Source organism: Pseudopipra pipra, chromosome 15, assembly GCF_036250125.1.
Source record: "Pseudopipra pipra isolate bDixPip1 chromosome 15, bDixPip1.hap1, whole genome shotgun sequence".
Taxonomy (NCBI): domain Eukaryota; kingdom Metazoa; phylum Chordata; class Aves; order Passeriformes; family Pipridae; genus Pseudopipra; species Pseudopipra pipra.
In genome coordinates, this window is record NC_087563.1 from 15,326,236 (window position 1) to 15,341,472 (window position 15,237).

Here is a 15,237-nt window from a genome sequence, read left to right on the forward strand (position 1 = left end):
TGGTCTTAGAGGTCTTTCCCAACTCAAATGATTTCTGCAGACTGGCTTGGTTACCATCCAGTTACTGCATCTGCACTGACTGTCCCCACAAAATCACTGTGTGTGTGCACCATATTTAATGTCGGGACTCCGTTCCTTTGCTCCCATCCCATATATCCAAGCAGTTGTCACAAGTTGAAAGCTGTGTTCTTGACTGAAAGATCCTGGGAACAAGCAGGAAGGCGGATACTGGGTGAATATTGGTGGAAGCTGTAGTTGAGATTTGGCACTGAACAGTCTTGGTGTCTGTATAAAGAGAAAGCATTAACCTCTTGTTAGGCTGGACATGAGATTTAAAAGATCTGAAAAGACTTTAAAACATAATCTGAGTGATTCATCAATCGAGGCAGTTCAAGAGTTTCAGTGTTTTTAATGTTTGTCCATTTTTACAAATAACAAAAATAATTCTGATTATGAAGAGAGACCACAAGGGCAAAACCTCTTAAACTTTTAGACTGGCACGACTTCTCGGAGTTGCAGGAAGCAAACAAAATGTTACAGCAAAGCAGAAGAATCTCACTTCTGGCTTTCTGTCTCCTGTCATGGGCTCAGCCCCAGGATCCACAGCAGAGCTCAGGCTCTTCTAAACATGTTAAGACAGGGTGAGCACGCTTGTTTTCACCACCACCACTTTAATTGCCCAATTTATTGGAAGAGCTAGTATTAAAAACAGTTTGGGATACATTGTTTGGGGTTTTAGGCTGAAGATGACCAGGTTCTTAATTGATATTGGGTTGGGTTTGTGAGGAAGGTGCAACAGTGTTAAGCCAAACAACATAATGATGAGAAATTACATGTTCTCACTCTGTTGAAATCAGGAGATACTCATCTCTGCAACAAACGTCTTGACCACTGCAGAAAGTGCCTGTCAAGTTTCTGTAGCTTTTAAGTTCGGTCCTGCGGTCAAACACTGCTCATGTGGGATTCAAACCTCATGTTTATATACTCTGTGCAGCACAGGCAGCTGGATGCAGTTTACATATGGAAAGTTTGGAATTTGGCCTGAGGGCACTGCATACTGCATTGAGGCTGATCACAGGAGGGCTAAAGATGGGTAGGTAATATAGTACTCAGATGCCTTTTGCTTTCACTGGGAATGGAAATGTTTTGCTATATGAGCAGCAAAGCAGTTATTTGTCAGGTTTTTAATGGCAGGATTTTGGAGTCACCGCTGTCAGTAGGGGGAACATGGCATTTCCCTGGCCTTGGGATGACTGTGGTTGCAATAAATCTCAATTTCTTTGAGGAGCACGGAGGCAGTAGAATGATCCAGCACACATAAATGTGAAAAACCAGGAAGCCAGTGGAGCATGCAAACTATGAGATCTTTACACATGCTCTACACATAAAGCATGTAAAGCTACACTGGTATGGCTGTGCCTGAAAAGCTGCCTCATACAATGGAAATTGCATTTTATTTCAATCTGCTGCCAAAAGATGAAGGGCTGAGTCAAACTGACACCTCTGATACCAGTGAGTCACCTGCCATTGACAGCATCAAACCATGCCTGGCAGCACAAGGCACTGAGTGTCTGTCAGACACCCACAGAGAAACGGGGAAAACAAACACTTGCTACCAGGATTTGGTAATAGGTGAGAGGAAACGTTTAAAAGGAGCTCAAGTGCAAAGTCTGAGGAGTGAGGCTGGGACTTTTGGAGCCTGCTGCCACTTGGCCTTTTCCCTTGACTGCTGTCCTTTGGAAGCAGCGTGCCCAGTCCATGTGGGGCTGGGGCTGCAGGGACATCAATGTATGTATTATATACATGAGGGCTGTAGCCTTTCACGGGCTGGGGGATGCTGTGCTCATGTTTGGCACAAGAGGTGCTCTGGAAATGCCAATTTTCATGGAGACGAGATGGGCAACTGCCAGAAAGAGGGGGTTTCTTTCTCCTTGGTGCAACAGTGGGAATCAGATCGTATCCATTTCCACAGGGAGCTGAGGAGGGACAAAGCACCCCAACGAGCAGCCGGCGGGAGGAACAGACGCTCGAGCAGATCAGTGTCTGTAGCTGAGCCAATAAGCTGACACAACTGATTTTATAATCACATCAGTGCTGTCTCGAAATAACACACCCACTCCAGTATAACAGTGATTTCATTTCCAAAATGTTGTGGTATTTTTGGTGCTAAAGGTAGGGGATTAATTTTTCAAGGTCAAAAGCCGGGCTGGAATCTGCACGTGGCCTAATTCCTTCAGGTCCCTGTGAGCACTGAGCACCTCCCAGGCAGGTAGCAGGATTGCGTGTGCTATAAGCTGTCCTTAGAAGGTTTCCCGTCCTCAGGGGAACAGGAAAAAAAAAAAAAAGACTACAGCTCCACTGAAAGGGTTTTCTTAGTTCTCTTTGTGCCTTTTGTTCCGTCTTGCTGCCAAAAAAAATATCCATGTTTGGGAACGGAGACAGGTTCCCAGGCTAAGAGACAATGAATCCTGGGGGTGTAAGGAAGGCACTGATCCCTCTTTGGCAGACTTTCTGCTCTAAGGCTGCACTGTTAGTGAGTAAATACTCAATACTTGTCTTATACTGTATGTTTTATCATTACCTAAGGTGTTTCATTTTCCTTATCAAGACCACTGTACCTTCAGGGTAGGTACATAGAGAAGATGAGGGGGGAGGAGAGACAGTTGTAGATAGTCCTTCTCCTTGGGCTATTTTTTCTAACCCTGTGTTTTCTGAATAGCTCAGGATATCAAACAGTCTATACTGGGAGTCCCATTGCAGCAAAGAGCAAGAAGAGAAAACATAAGCTAGTGGGAGTAGAAATTTCCTCTCTCCCTTTTTTTTTGATATTATAAAACTTGGTATGGGAGTGAATTTTTAAAAGTTTAACCAGATGGAGGTTCTTGCAACAGAGCTTTCTTGAGAACTGACCCAAAAGTGTGTCTTCCAGCATAAACTACTTTGCTCTGGCCTGGCCTTTTCTAGCAAAATGTGGTGACCCATGTGTGCATTGTTAAAGGAAAAAAAGAATTAATACAAAATGTCCGTGCACATAGTTCTCTCCCAAAGACAGGGTGGGGAAAGAAGCATGTGATGTCTTAGTCACATTAGTTAATGCTATCAAGCACATGACAGTTTGTGATGAATGCTGGTCTAGAAACACAAGTTTAGCATGACTTTGAGTCTTTACTAACAGTCATTTTTTTCTCCCTGTCTCTGGACAGAAGCATCTCTTGCAAGCAGCAGCTTTTAGGGAAGTAGTAAGACAGGGAAGTCTAGGATGTGCTCAAACACATGATGGCTCTTCTCAGTGTAGCTGGCTGCTCTGGAATGGAACAATCCACTCTTGGAATTCTCACTCTCTTTGCTTTAGACAGGAGGAACATCACCCTTCCTTATGAAGTTCAAATTGTGCAGCAAATAGACAACCAACATAATCCAAGAGAAGATAATCAAAGATAATACAATCCAGAGATCTACTAACTTTATATTGCCTTCAGATTTTCCTTTTGTCCAGAGGAAGAAGGACAATCAGTGGGTCTGTCGTTACAATCTGTGTTGTGCTGGGGTTAGATATGGTGGTGTGGTGTTGACTCCTGGGACACAGGGCTGTGGGTGTAGTTTTGATGGGTGCCTGACCAGCACTTCTCTTTGTGTTGCCAAATCATTCCATTTTCAACAGCCTGGGACCTCCTGGTAGCTTAAGTGGTTTTATGTTTTGGGGAGAAGAAGATAAACTCTGAAGTTTTCCAGCTGCTTAAGGGAATGAGGCTGCTGAAGCAGAGGAACAGACTAAGCAGCCAAGTATCTTTTCTAGCTGATTACTGTGAGCAATTCACATTCATACTTGCATTTCTACATTGTCTTTTCCAAAAATCATTTTCCAGTTTTATAAGCTTGTTAAGCCAAACACACGGGTATTCCATACGGTGTACAGGGTCAACAATTATGTAAGAAAGTGGTAATCAGCAAGTTCCACATCTGTTAACTTCTGCCTGCTCAAATGAAAGCTGCAAGTATGTTGTGTTAAATGCTGTTTATCTTTCTTTAAATGCAAAAAAAAAAAAAAAAAGATGAGACTATTTTCCTCTCCTGGCATCTGAAGTGAAAATCTTTCTCTTCAAAACTTGACTGTTTTCAATTACTGGTTTTATGGCTTTTTTTCCCTAGCAAATACATATAAAGTGCTAAAATCAGTCAGATTAAAGCCATGTCTTCATGACAGAGTTAACCTGAGCTCTGTCAAAGTGACTCCTCTGGTGTTAGTGTACCTTGAGTGTGAGTGGCCACACCATGAAATAACATGGGAGCAGCAGAGGAGTGATTGTGTTGGCAGCAGACAAATTGTGCTAACGTGAACTGTGGCCTCTCCTCAACCCAAGGTAAAAGCACCAGAGCAGCCAGAGTACAGATCCATGGGAGTGCAAAGAATGGGAATTCCAAAGGGATGGTGACATTCAAGCTTTAATTCAAGTTAACTTTTAAGTGGGGACTATCTTTAGGGCATGAGCTTGTACATCCAGAGCCCGGGCTGGTGAATGCAGAGAAAAGCAAATAGGAATTAAAAAAATGCAAGTGTGCAATATTGCAATTTTTGCTTGCCTGGTGCAGACACTGAGTGATTTTTCCCTTTGGATGAATACAAGCTTGCATAAAATTCAAATAACTCAGCTGTCTACAGATGGGGGGGGGAAGTGTGGGAAGGGGAACAGACGGAAGGAAATGGAACTGAGAAGACTAAATTAACCTTTCGATGTCTTGAATTTCAAGAAGGGAAGAATTATCTCCTGTTAAGTCTGCAACCGTGCAATTAAAATATGAACAAGCCTTAAAAGCCACATTTGACCCATATTCCCAGATTTCTACTTTAAAGACAGATCTCCCAAAACCAAGATTCAGATCCAAAAAGTATTCAAAGGCAGGGAAAAAAAAAATCTCATGCTGTAAATGTTTATTTTAATCACAGAACTCTAGTAGAAAAATGAGTAAAAATGTCTGACATTTACGCAGAACATGTGCCTTTGATATCGAATTCAGTTTTTAAAAATCCTTACATATGTGTGTCTAGTAATGGCTGACAGTCTTTGAAAGGATGAATGGTTTTCTCTGGGCTGGAGTTTCTGTTTCTATAAAATAGATTTTTTTCACCTGTCTACTTGAGTGTTGAGAAGCCTCATTTGTTAATTTAAAAATGGACTTTGATTCTTAGGTGCCCTTTTGGACACTGTGAGTCAGAAGAACTGGATATTTGCTGATTCCAGAGCCTCCGTGGAGAGTTATGGATGTCCAACAAGGCCAAGTGTCATGTGCTGGGCATCCTGAAACAAAATGTTGGTTAGAAAATTTTGTAATGCTGGAAAAGAGGAACAAAGTAAATCTCAGTTTGGAGACATGTCTCTGTTTCTGGATGAAATATGCAGGAAAGGAAAGCACTTTGCAGCTGGAAAGTGTTAGTTTGCTAATTCTTTAGTGTTGAAAGGATTCATGTTTGTCAGTATTTTTTGCAAGAGACAATAGGATCTATTTAAGAGAAACATTATGCACTTCCAAGTTCAGAAGAATGTATCAAATAATTTATAGGTGAACAATTAAAACCAAAAGCAAATACTTTGCTGACATACAGATAGTTTCTCCCCCTGCCAAGTAAAATGTGTTTGGCACATAATGCACAGGTATTGCAGCAAACAGTGTCTTGTTTTGCTACACATCAGATTCCTGTTTGCTCCTAGTAAGATAATAACCCAGTATGAAGGTAAGGAATTGCATGGCAGGCTATCACCCTCTCAAGGATTGGATTGGATTGGATTGCAAGCTGATTTAAGTTTTGGAGTATTTTAGCTCAGTTTGTACTAAGCCTTGTACAACACTGAGCACAGTTGGGATAGGGATATTTTTCTTTAATTTGCTTCAATTTGTCATGAGAAGTAAGGCAGGGCTGTTGCTGGAACTAGACTTAATTGGAAGCTAAAGTCTTCAGAGAATCTTTATTCTGAAGTCATACTTCTGAAGACATCGGGGATGCATGGAGGAAATACAGCTCTGGTTCTGTGACATATACTGGTAATAATGATTTGTGCTCATGAATGGCTTTTCCTGGAAAAAAGGGAATTACACTGGTAATTGTTTCAGATCTACTAAGTTACTTTGTGAGCATTTAGCAGGACAATCTCTGCAAAACTTTTATGCTGAGCAACTTAGCTGGACTTGTAAGAAAACACAATGAGCTGCAGAAAACACACCCTTTGTAGTGTGGCTCTGGACACAGATTTATCAGGGAGACAGGGATGCCACGGCACTCTGGCTCTTTAGTTCTTGGCAGATGCATCTGCCAAGCTCCTGGAGCTGTGCAGCAGCTGGGGAACGGGTCCTTCTGCTCAGGAGCAGCCTCACACTGGGGCCTTGTCCCTGTACAAGGCAGTGCACTGTCGTATGTCCTGACATGTGGGTGCTGGACCCGCTCTGGACATGCCTGTGAGTTTGGGAGAGGGTAAATGAACCTGTGTGAGCTCCACAGTGTGCACAGCACCAAAGAGGGAGAATTACAAAATGCTGCCATCAAATTGAAGCTGGGCCTGAGGCAGTGGGAAACAGATGGAGACAGCTCATGGACATTCTCCATTGTAATGTTTAGCAGTGATCTGAGAGGCAGGTGCCTTCAACAGCTGTATTTTGGGAGTGTAACCATGCAGCCACTCATTAAGTTGTTGCCTCTCCTCTGTATTTACTGTTTTAGAAGAAGTGGCCAAAGCACCAGAGAGAGACCAGGATGGTAAAAGGTACAAGACTCACAAAGAGCAATCTACAGCTTCCCTTAAATGGAAGGGGAGGTGCTGATCTGCTCTCTCTGGTGAGCAGTCATAGAAGTTCAGGAAAGAATGAAGTTGTGTCAAGGAAAGTTCAGGTTAGATATCAGGAAAAAGTGATTCACTGTGGGGGTGGTTGGTCACTGAAACAGGTTCATCAAGGAAGTGGTCACAGAAGCAAGTCAGAGTTCAAAGAGTATCTGGACAGTGCTCTTAGTCACAGGGTTTAGTTTTAGCTAGCCCTGCAAGGAGCACAGAATTGGACTCCATTATCCTTGTGGGTCCCTTCCAACTTGAGATATTCTATGACTCTGTAACTCTCAGGTTGTCCTCAACCTTTCAGAGACAGACAGAGAACACAAAGTGAGCAGAAAAGCCTAAAATGGCAGCCTGGGACTGCATATGTCTGCCCCCTGCGAGGAGTGTTGGAAGACTTTGAAAGGAGGGGGGATAAGCTGGCATGAAATGGCGAACTCAGAGCCAGTTCAGGGGAGGGAAGACACTGTCTGGGATTCAAAACCAGCAGACAGGTGCTGTGCAGCTCCTGCCTACCTGCCTGCCTCTGCTGTCTGTCTCCTCTCACCACGTGTGCTTTCTGTGTCAGGTTTCTTGCAGTTTTATTCCTGTCAACTGGCCAACGTCTCTGCTGAAGAGCCAGCTGGAGTCCGCTCTCCCCCATGTTTCATCAACAAAATTGCCAGCTTGTTCTGATTCAGTATCTTTATTGTTGTTGATGAGGCTAAATGAATCAGAAAGAACACAGCGATGTATACAAAATACAAATTCAGAAACCTCATCCTGATGCGAGGAGATTTTATTAGCGGTTCAAGTGGAGAAGTCTGCTGTGGAAGGAGAGGAGACAGCACACACAGACCTCCTGAGAGGCCACTTCCCTCGACCCTACACATTTTATTGCTTTTGCGTGCTACCTCCTAATGACACCAAATCTTTCCAGCAGGAAAATAGAGTTTTAGATCTGATTAAACCCTGGCTAATTTACTGTGGGATTGTGACTCTCCCTTCTTTGGATTCTAAATGTAAAACCTCTTAATGACTCCTATAAATGTATCTCTAGATAAAATTCAGAATCCATGTTGGAAAACCTGAAACCAAACTCTCCCAGCTAATGAAAATACAGAGGTTTCAATTAATCCCACCCTACTCATATCATTTTTTTCCCCCTTTCATATATTCTTTGTCAGTTTTTCATGGGGGAAAAGAAAAGCTTTTCCTGAGAGGATTTTTACTAACTAAATCCAAGTTTCCTTAAATGCCTTATTAAACCCACCACCTATGGCTGCTGGCACTGCATGACAGAAAAAGCTGTTGTAGTTTCAGCGTGGCATGTGGGAACCACAGACTGCCAGGCACGGGTTTTAACACTTCGGGTGTAAGCTTGCATCTCCTCACTAACTTATGCTAACTTACTTTAAGGGTGCTAAATTTTCTGCTTCAAAATGCATTAGCTCTTTGTCAAAGGGCAGTTCATTACTTCTGGTGCGCTTACACTCGGGGAATGTTTGGGAGTGATGGCTCTTGATGCTTTAATTCAGAAAATTTACAGGAAATATTTTAATATGGTTGTGAGAAAGGGAAAACTAGAATCACAGAATCAGTTAGGTTGGAAAAGACCTCCGAGATCATCGACTCCAGCCTGACAACAACTGACCGAACAACACCGTGCCAACTAGACCATGGCACCGAGTGCCACGTCCAGGCTTTGCTTAAACAACTCCAGGGATGGTGAACACCACCTCCCTGGGCAGCCTGTTCCAATGTCTAATCCCCCTTTCTGTGAAGAAATTCTTCCTAATGTCCAAACAAAGCTAGTGGGGTACGAGCCTCCACAGTGACACTGCTGGCCATGGTCCCTCTCTGCACATGGCAGGACAAAAGGACATAGACTTAAGCTGTGCCAGGAGAGGCTTAAGTTGGACATAAGGAGGAATTTCTTCACAGAAAGGGTGATCAGACGTTGGAACAGGCTGCCCAGGGAGGTGTTTAAGGAAAGACTGGACATGGTGCTCAGTGCCATGGTCTGGCTGACATGGTGGTGTTGGGTCACAGGTTGGGCTTGATGATCATCCTGGCCTAGATCAGGAATAGTGTGTCCAGCAGGACCAGGGAAGTGATTCTTCCCCTGTACTCAGCGCTGGTGAGGCCACCCCTGAAGTGCTGTGTCCAGTTCTGGGCCCTCAGTTTACGAAGGACATGGAGGGGCTGGAGCAGGTCCAGAGAAGAGCAACGAGGCTGAGGAAGGGTCTGGAGCACAAGTGCTGTGAGGAGAGGCTGAGGGAGCTGGGGGGGCTCAGCCTGGAGAAGAGGAGGCTCAGGGGAGACCTCCTCACTCTCTACAACTCCCTGACAGGACGGTGCCACCAGCTGCGGGTCAGGCTCTTCTCCCAGCAGTAGGACAAGAGGGCACAGCCTTGAGCTGCAGCAGGGGAGGTTTAGATCCGACATGAGGAAAAAGTTCTTTACAGAGTGATCAGACATTGGAATGGGTTGCCCAGGGAGGTGGTGGAGTCACCGTCCCTGGAGGTGTTTAAGAAGACACTGGATGCGGCACTTCGTGCCGTGGTCTAGTAGACAAGGTGATGTTGGGTCATAGGCTGATGATCTCAGAGATCTTTTCCAGCCTGGGTGATTCTGTGATCTCAGGACGTGTTTTCCAGGCTAACTGACCCTGAGCCCGCACGGGCTGAGTCCCTATGCGGGTGCCCGAGTCCCTGTGCGGGGTGAGGACGAGACAAAAACGCCAATTTCGGGCCGCCCGTTCCCGCTCCGCCCGCGGGCGCCGCCTCAGGGCGCGGGCCCCGCCCGCCCCTCAGCGCCCGCCCCGCCCCGCGGCACGTGACCCCGGGGAGGGGGGCGAGCGGAGGGGGGGTGTGCGCGCTCTGCACCTGTCAGTCAGCGCGTCACTTCCGGCCGTGGCCGCCGCTGCCGTCGGGGACCCCCCGCTCGCGGGTCGGAGCTCGGAGCCGCTCTGAGCGCACGGACGGCGCCCGGGCCGGCAGCGCGGCGGCCGCGGCGGCGACAGCGGCGGGGGGGGGCGGCGGCCGCCGAGAAGGGGGAGCCGGGACGGGCACGAGGAGGGGCTGCGAGCGGAGCGGAGCGGGCAGGGCAGAGGCCCCGCGCCGGCCCCCGGGGTAGGAAGGGGCGGAGGGAGCTGCCAGCGGTGCCGCGGACGGCGGGGAGGGCGAGTCACCCGGCAACGGTGAGGGGCGCGCGGCGCATGCGCGGGGCGGGCGGGGGGTGCCCGCGCTCGGGCGGGTTCGGTGTCACCTCAGCGTCAGGAACCTTCTGGCTCCGGCAGCGCCCTCCCGGCCGGGCCGGCCCGGGGAGCTGTCAGGGGCCCGAGCCTGCCCCGCTGCCGCTGGGGCAGCGCTGACAGCCCCGCTCCTCCAGGAGTTGCCTGCCCGGCCCGTCCCCTCCTCCCTCGGGTCATCCCCCCTGCGAGGGGGCTCGGGCAGCACCGACCCCGCAGCTCCTCAGCCAAGTTGCTTCCAGAAGTTAAAAGAAGGGCAGGCACGAAGCGAACACGCCGGCGTTGATAACGCCGGGTCACGGGCTGAATGTGCCAGGCTGTGCCCAGATGTATCATCCGAGGGGTCTGCCGGTGTGGGGCTCCATTGTTCGTGGAAGCTCCTTAGGGAGACTGAAATATTCGAGTGTTTCTTGCTGCCAGAAAGTTGCTTTAACGTGAGATGTCCCAGTGTTAGGGTGCTCCTTTCCAGGTTTGGGAAAAAAAAACCCCACAAACAACCCCAGAGCAAAACCCAACGACAGAAAACCTGCCATCACACACTGCAACACCGGGTTTTAATGCTCAACTCTCTTATTCTCAAGTCTGGCTGCGTTTTAATAAATTTTTGCAAAATTTTGTGCTGCTGTCGGGCTCGAGGTGGAGAAAAGAGGTAGCAAATGAAGAAAGTAAATGCCACCTAATGACTCTTGGCTGTTAAAAAAAAAAAGAAAGAAAGCGAATATATCAAAACCTATGTGGTTGTGTTTTGGGTTTTTTTTTGTTTTTTTTTTTTTTCTGGCGTGTATTCCTAAGTGTCCTCAGGGATGGAATTGTTAGTATGTGACTTTGGAACAAATTGTTAAACTGGATTAGCATTTAGGTTTGAAGTTTTTCTGTCTTCCATGCAGTTGAACTTGCCAGCATAAAAGGAATAAAAAGCTGGTTTGTTGGCCTATACTATAAGCAATTTAGCTATTTTGTTTGGTTTTTTTTTTTGTTACTGCTCGTTACTAGTAAATTGCTTTATGTGTTCTTTGTTGCATAGATTTGAAGGTATTTAGAATCTTTTTTAATCTGCTTTGTCTGTGTTTTGTACATTGTGCAGCACCATAGGGATCCTTTCCTTGCCTTGACAATGTTACAATAAGGAATCAAATACCTCAATGTTTTGAAAGCATCAAACTGGAAAGTTACTGTATTATTTTAGAAAAATCAATCAAGCGGAGTGTTCCATGGTTACATTTAAAGAAGCTGACTCGGAGGAGCTCCTGGTAACTTCTAATGCTTGCAAATTTTGACATGGACAATGTGTCAAAACGTCTGAGTTTGGCAAATGATAGTTTTTATCTGCTCAGTCTTAGTGATTTTGGGCTCTCGTTACTTGTAACACGGGAGGATCTTCTCAGAGCTCGTTAAAAGGCTTCACGTTTGTCCTGTGTGGCTCTTGCCTGAGACCTCTGCGAGCAGTGAGGCTTTACTTTCTAGTACATAACGCCATGTTTGCAAAGGCAGGTGAGGCTGGAGAAACATTCCATGCATTTGGAACAGACATCAGTAAGTGTGGTGAGCCCCTGCTTTTTGGGGTGTTGTTTTGTTTTTTTTTTCCCTTTCAAATACTCGGGCTTTTGACCTCTGGTCGAATTGTAGCTCAGCAGTGATGCCCTTTTTTAGGAAAATGAGGAAAACCTGCCAAGTCTTGAGGTGATTTTTTTAGTTTGGATTTTTTTCTTTTGGGGTGGTTGTTCTGGTTTTTCCCCCCCATCCCCCACAAAAGAAGCTGCAGCTATAGGGAAGAGGAAGTGATGTCGGTAAGAGAGTGCCTTTAAGTTGTCCTTAAATTCGGTGCATAACACCAGGTTAATTTTATCACACAGAAATCTAGTGGCCATTTGGATGGGAGTGAATTGACTTCTTGCAGGGCAGTTCAGCATTTGCATCTGTAAGGATGAGAGATGGCAAACCCTTTTAACTTTTTTCCTGTGTTGCAGGCCTGGTTATATATTTATTGATCATTTCAGATGTGAGGACTGGTATTTAAGGACCAGAAAATAACACTTTATTCAAAACATCTGAGGAGGAGATACAGAATTGAAGGACTATTAAATCTTCTGTGAAGGGCTATGAAAGAGGGAGATTTGTTGCTTGTCATGCAGTTTGTAAAGTGATGGCTCTATCAGTTTTTCAGCAGAGAGGCTGTATGTCTTGTGTCAAAATTGGATTCAGGCAGAGAATTTTACATTGCTCCCTGGAAAGTTAGTAAAATTGAGCCATTCAGTTTGGAATCTCTTGCTGACTATTTTCTGTAAGTTATAGATTTTGCCTGCAAAAATTTTGTTTGAGAAAGGCAAACTGTCTCAAGGCTTTGGTAAATTCAGATTTGTCTTCATAGTTATATACTGTCTTGGTAGCCAAGTGTTGGGATTTGTGAAAGTTCTTTCAATTCAGGTGAATTCTGTGTATTCTTGCAGCCTAAAACATAATGTATTTGTTACTGCATCTTCTACCGGGCTTTTTTATTTTTTTTCGAAGTCTTTAAAACATAGTTAAGAGGGTGATTATGGTGCTTAAAACCTGTTAGGTTTGCAAAGTATGGGTGGAGTCCTTCACTACGAGAAATGGGTGATATTTTGCGGGACCATGTTGTGATTATCGTGAAAATAGTTCTATTGTGATAGTAAGAAACAATTACTCTTGTGGTCTTTCACCGGAGAATGTGTGAAATCCTGTGCATTAAAAAAAAGTACAAACCAAAAATATGCCGAAAAGAGCTTAAAATACAGATAGTTCATTATATTTGTGTTCGAACAGCTTGTAACAAAGGCTGTGGTTGCAGAGGCTTTTTTTGCTATTGAGAGGTTTAAATGGTTTTTATTTTCTTCACTGTCTGGACATTTGTGAGGACGTTTGGGTGGGGCAGCTGCTGTATCTGAGCAGAGTCTCTGGTGGGAGCCCTGCATTGATTGTCCGGGGTCTAGTCTCTGAGTGGCTCTTCACGTGTCTCCTGTGTTCAGTGTTCCCTGCAGAGTGTTCAGGATTAAAATTAGTGCTCAGCTGTGTAGGATAATAATACATGGACAAAACTGAAAAGGTGAGAGCTGGAATCTTACAAATGCGGTTCTTCCTTCCTTTATGCTCTTTTTTTTTTTTTTTAAAGTGTGTGTTTTTGAAAGGTTTTCTCCTCTTTTTGCTGAACTCCACATTTAATGAAGTCTTTTGTTACCTTGGCACTCTTGTAATGTAATCAGGTTACTTAAATTTAGTCTGCAATGTAATTTTTAACCTTATGATTTCTGGTTGTGTCTTCAAATTCGGTCATAATCAGGTTGCCACAGGAATTGGTTGTGGAGGAGACCTCAGGACCAGTTCTTTTGTTTTTTTTCCTTCTTCTTTTTTTTGGTTTCTCTTTCTTTCCTTGCAATTCAAAGAGTCATTGCTACAGAAGGGAATGAAATGTGTTACTCCTGCAGTGGGGATGCTGAGCCTGTCGTGTGTTTCGGTGGCACGTGCTCGTGGCTGTGGCAGAGGCAGTGTTTTGATAGGGAATGGGCTGTGTAATCACTTTGTAATCTGCTGACTTCCAGCCTGGGTTTCTGCTTACCTGTTTGTGAGGGAGGGGAAACGAGCTGACTATAAATGTATGTAATACGATAACTTATGTATAATGAATCAAGTGCATTATATATTTATAGTTTGCTTTTTTGGTGCCTCTGAGGTAGCTTGACTTCTGTTCTGAAGTCTGTTTTAACAGCAGTGTCAGTTGTTAAACTGCTTTGGTTTTATAACACGAACCTCTCAAGTTTCATGGTTTTACTGATAATTTCCTCCTGTCTGTTGCCTTACTGTACTTTTATAATGCCCCTGCTCATAAGTTCTGTATTATCTGATGCAGAGGCAATTATTCGTGTGTGGTTGGTGGAGTAGAGCTTTGCATTGGGGGGTGGCAGAGTAGGATGACTATAATTAGCTGTTACACAAGATACAAAAGCCTTTTTATTTATTAACTACTGTTGTTAAGAATGTGATGGGATCTGTGCGAGCAGGAAGTTTCTTTATAATTCTGCACATGTGCATTGGCAGCAGCAGATGAGAGCAAATCTGGCCGTGTGTGGTGGTGGGTGTGAGGCACTGAGCAAACATCTACTTTTTCTGGTATCGCTGGTGGTTTGATTTCATTCCTCTTGCTACAATAGAGTTGGAGAAGGATTACGAGCTGCTCTAATGCTGCTAAAAAGCCTCTGGATTTTATCTAGTAAGTGAATATAAAGCGTTATTTTTGCATATCAAAACCAGCTAATGTTTTAGTGATCCCTCAGCTTGTTCTTTTAGAATGTGGAATTGTTTCACAACGTTTGGAATACTTAAATCAGTCACTGTATTTTAGGATTTACTAATAAATAGCATCTACCTGTCATGAAGATCTGTTTTTGATGGGCTTATTTACAGACAGAGTGATCAGGTTTTGTCAGCTGAAACTGTAGACTAAACTATACTGATTGGAAAACGAATCCTAATCAGTGTTATGGTTTCTTGGCTTGTAAATTTAAAACCCGAGAAAATACAAAATTCTATTAGTTTTACTAATAACTTTTCCAGAGGAGCTTTGATGAGGTGTTCTGTTGCTTTCTTCCACGGTAAGGACATAAAGGCTTAATTTAAATTGTTCTAATTTGTAAATTAGAAGGCTTGCTACTACTGCATTTCCAGGAAACAAAAATTGCATTATAATTGCATCCTCCTAAATCTTATGTTGTATTTTTTGTGCTTTTATTTGCTTTGTCAGTATAACCAGCATTTTGTCAGTTGGGTGGTTTTTAAGGCAGTCTCAGAAGTGCTGGTGGCAAACGATGGGGAATTTCTGCTAATGGAGTTGAGGTTCAGTGTGTGTGAGTGCACATGTGAAGGCATATACAGGCAAGCAGTTAATTAATTAAAGAGCTGGTGTTCATGCTTCTGCTGACTCCTTTTGTGATTGTGTGCAAAACTGCAACGAGCTTGTTTCCTTCTGATTCCTACCTAACCAGAAAGCAAACAGGGCACTGAAGAGTCAGTGACTGTGACGAGAAATGAAGGGAGCAGGGAATCACATCTGCTTGAGAAAGCTTTTATTCCAGCATGGTTTCCTTCAACAGTGCAAGCTAAATTCTGCAGTTATACTTAATTTCAAACATTATGACTTTGTGGGGATGGGGATTGGATCCTTAAGACCAG

The 15,237-nt window shown here is 44.5% G+C and overlaps 1 protein-coding gene across 7 annotated transcripts in view; it reads left to right on the forward strand.

Moving 5' to 3' along the window:
- The first annotated feature begins 9,755 nt into the window (after window positions 1-9,755).
- FAM13B (family with sequence similarity 13 member B) overlaps window positions 9,756-15,237 on the forward strand; it is a 45,806-nt gene continuing 40,324 nt past the window's right edge. For 2 of the 7 annotated variants that reach the window (XM_064672139.1, XM_064672141.1), the window contains exon 1: window positions 9,765-9,999. The gene's annotated coding sequence lies outside the window, so the exon portion shown is untranslated. Of the gene's footprint in view, window positions 10,000-14,135; window positions 14,279-15,237 lie in introns of those variants that run through there. The other 5 variants (XM_064672142.1, XM_064672140.1, XM_064672136.1 and 2 more) reach the window with 5 other exon arrangements.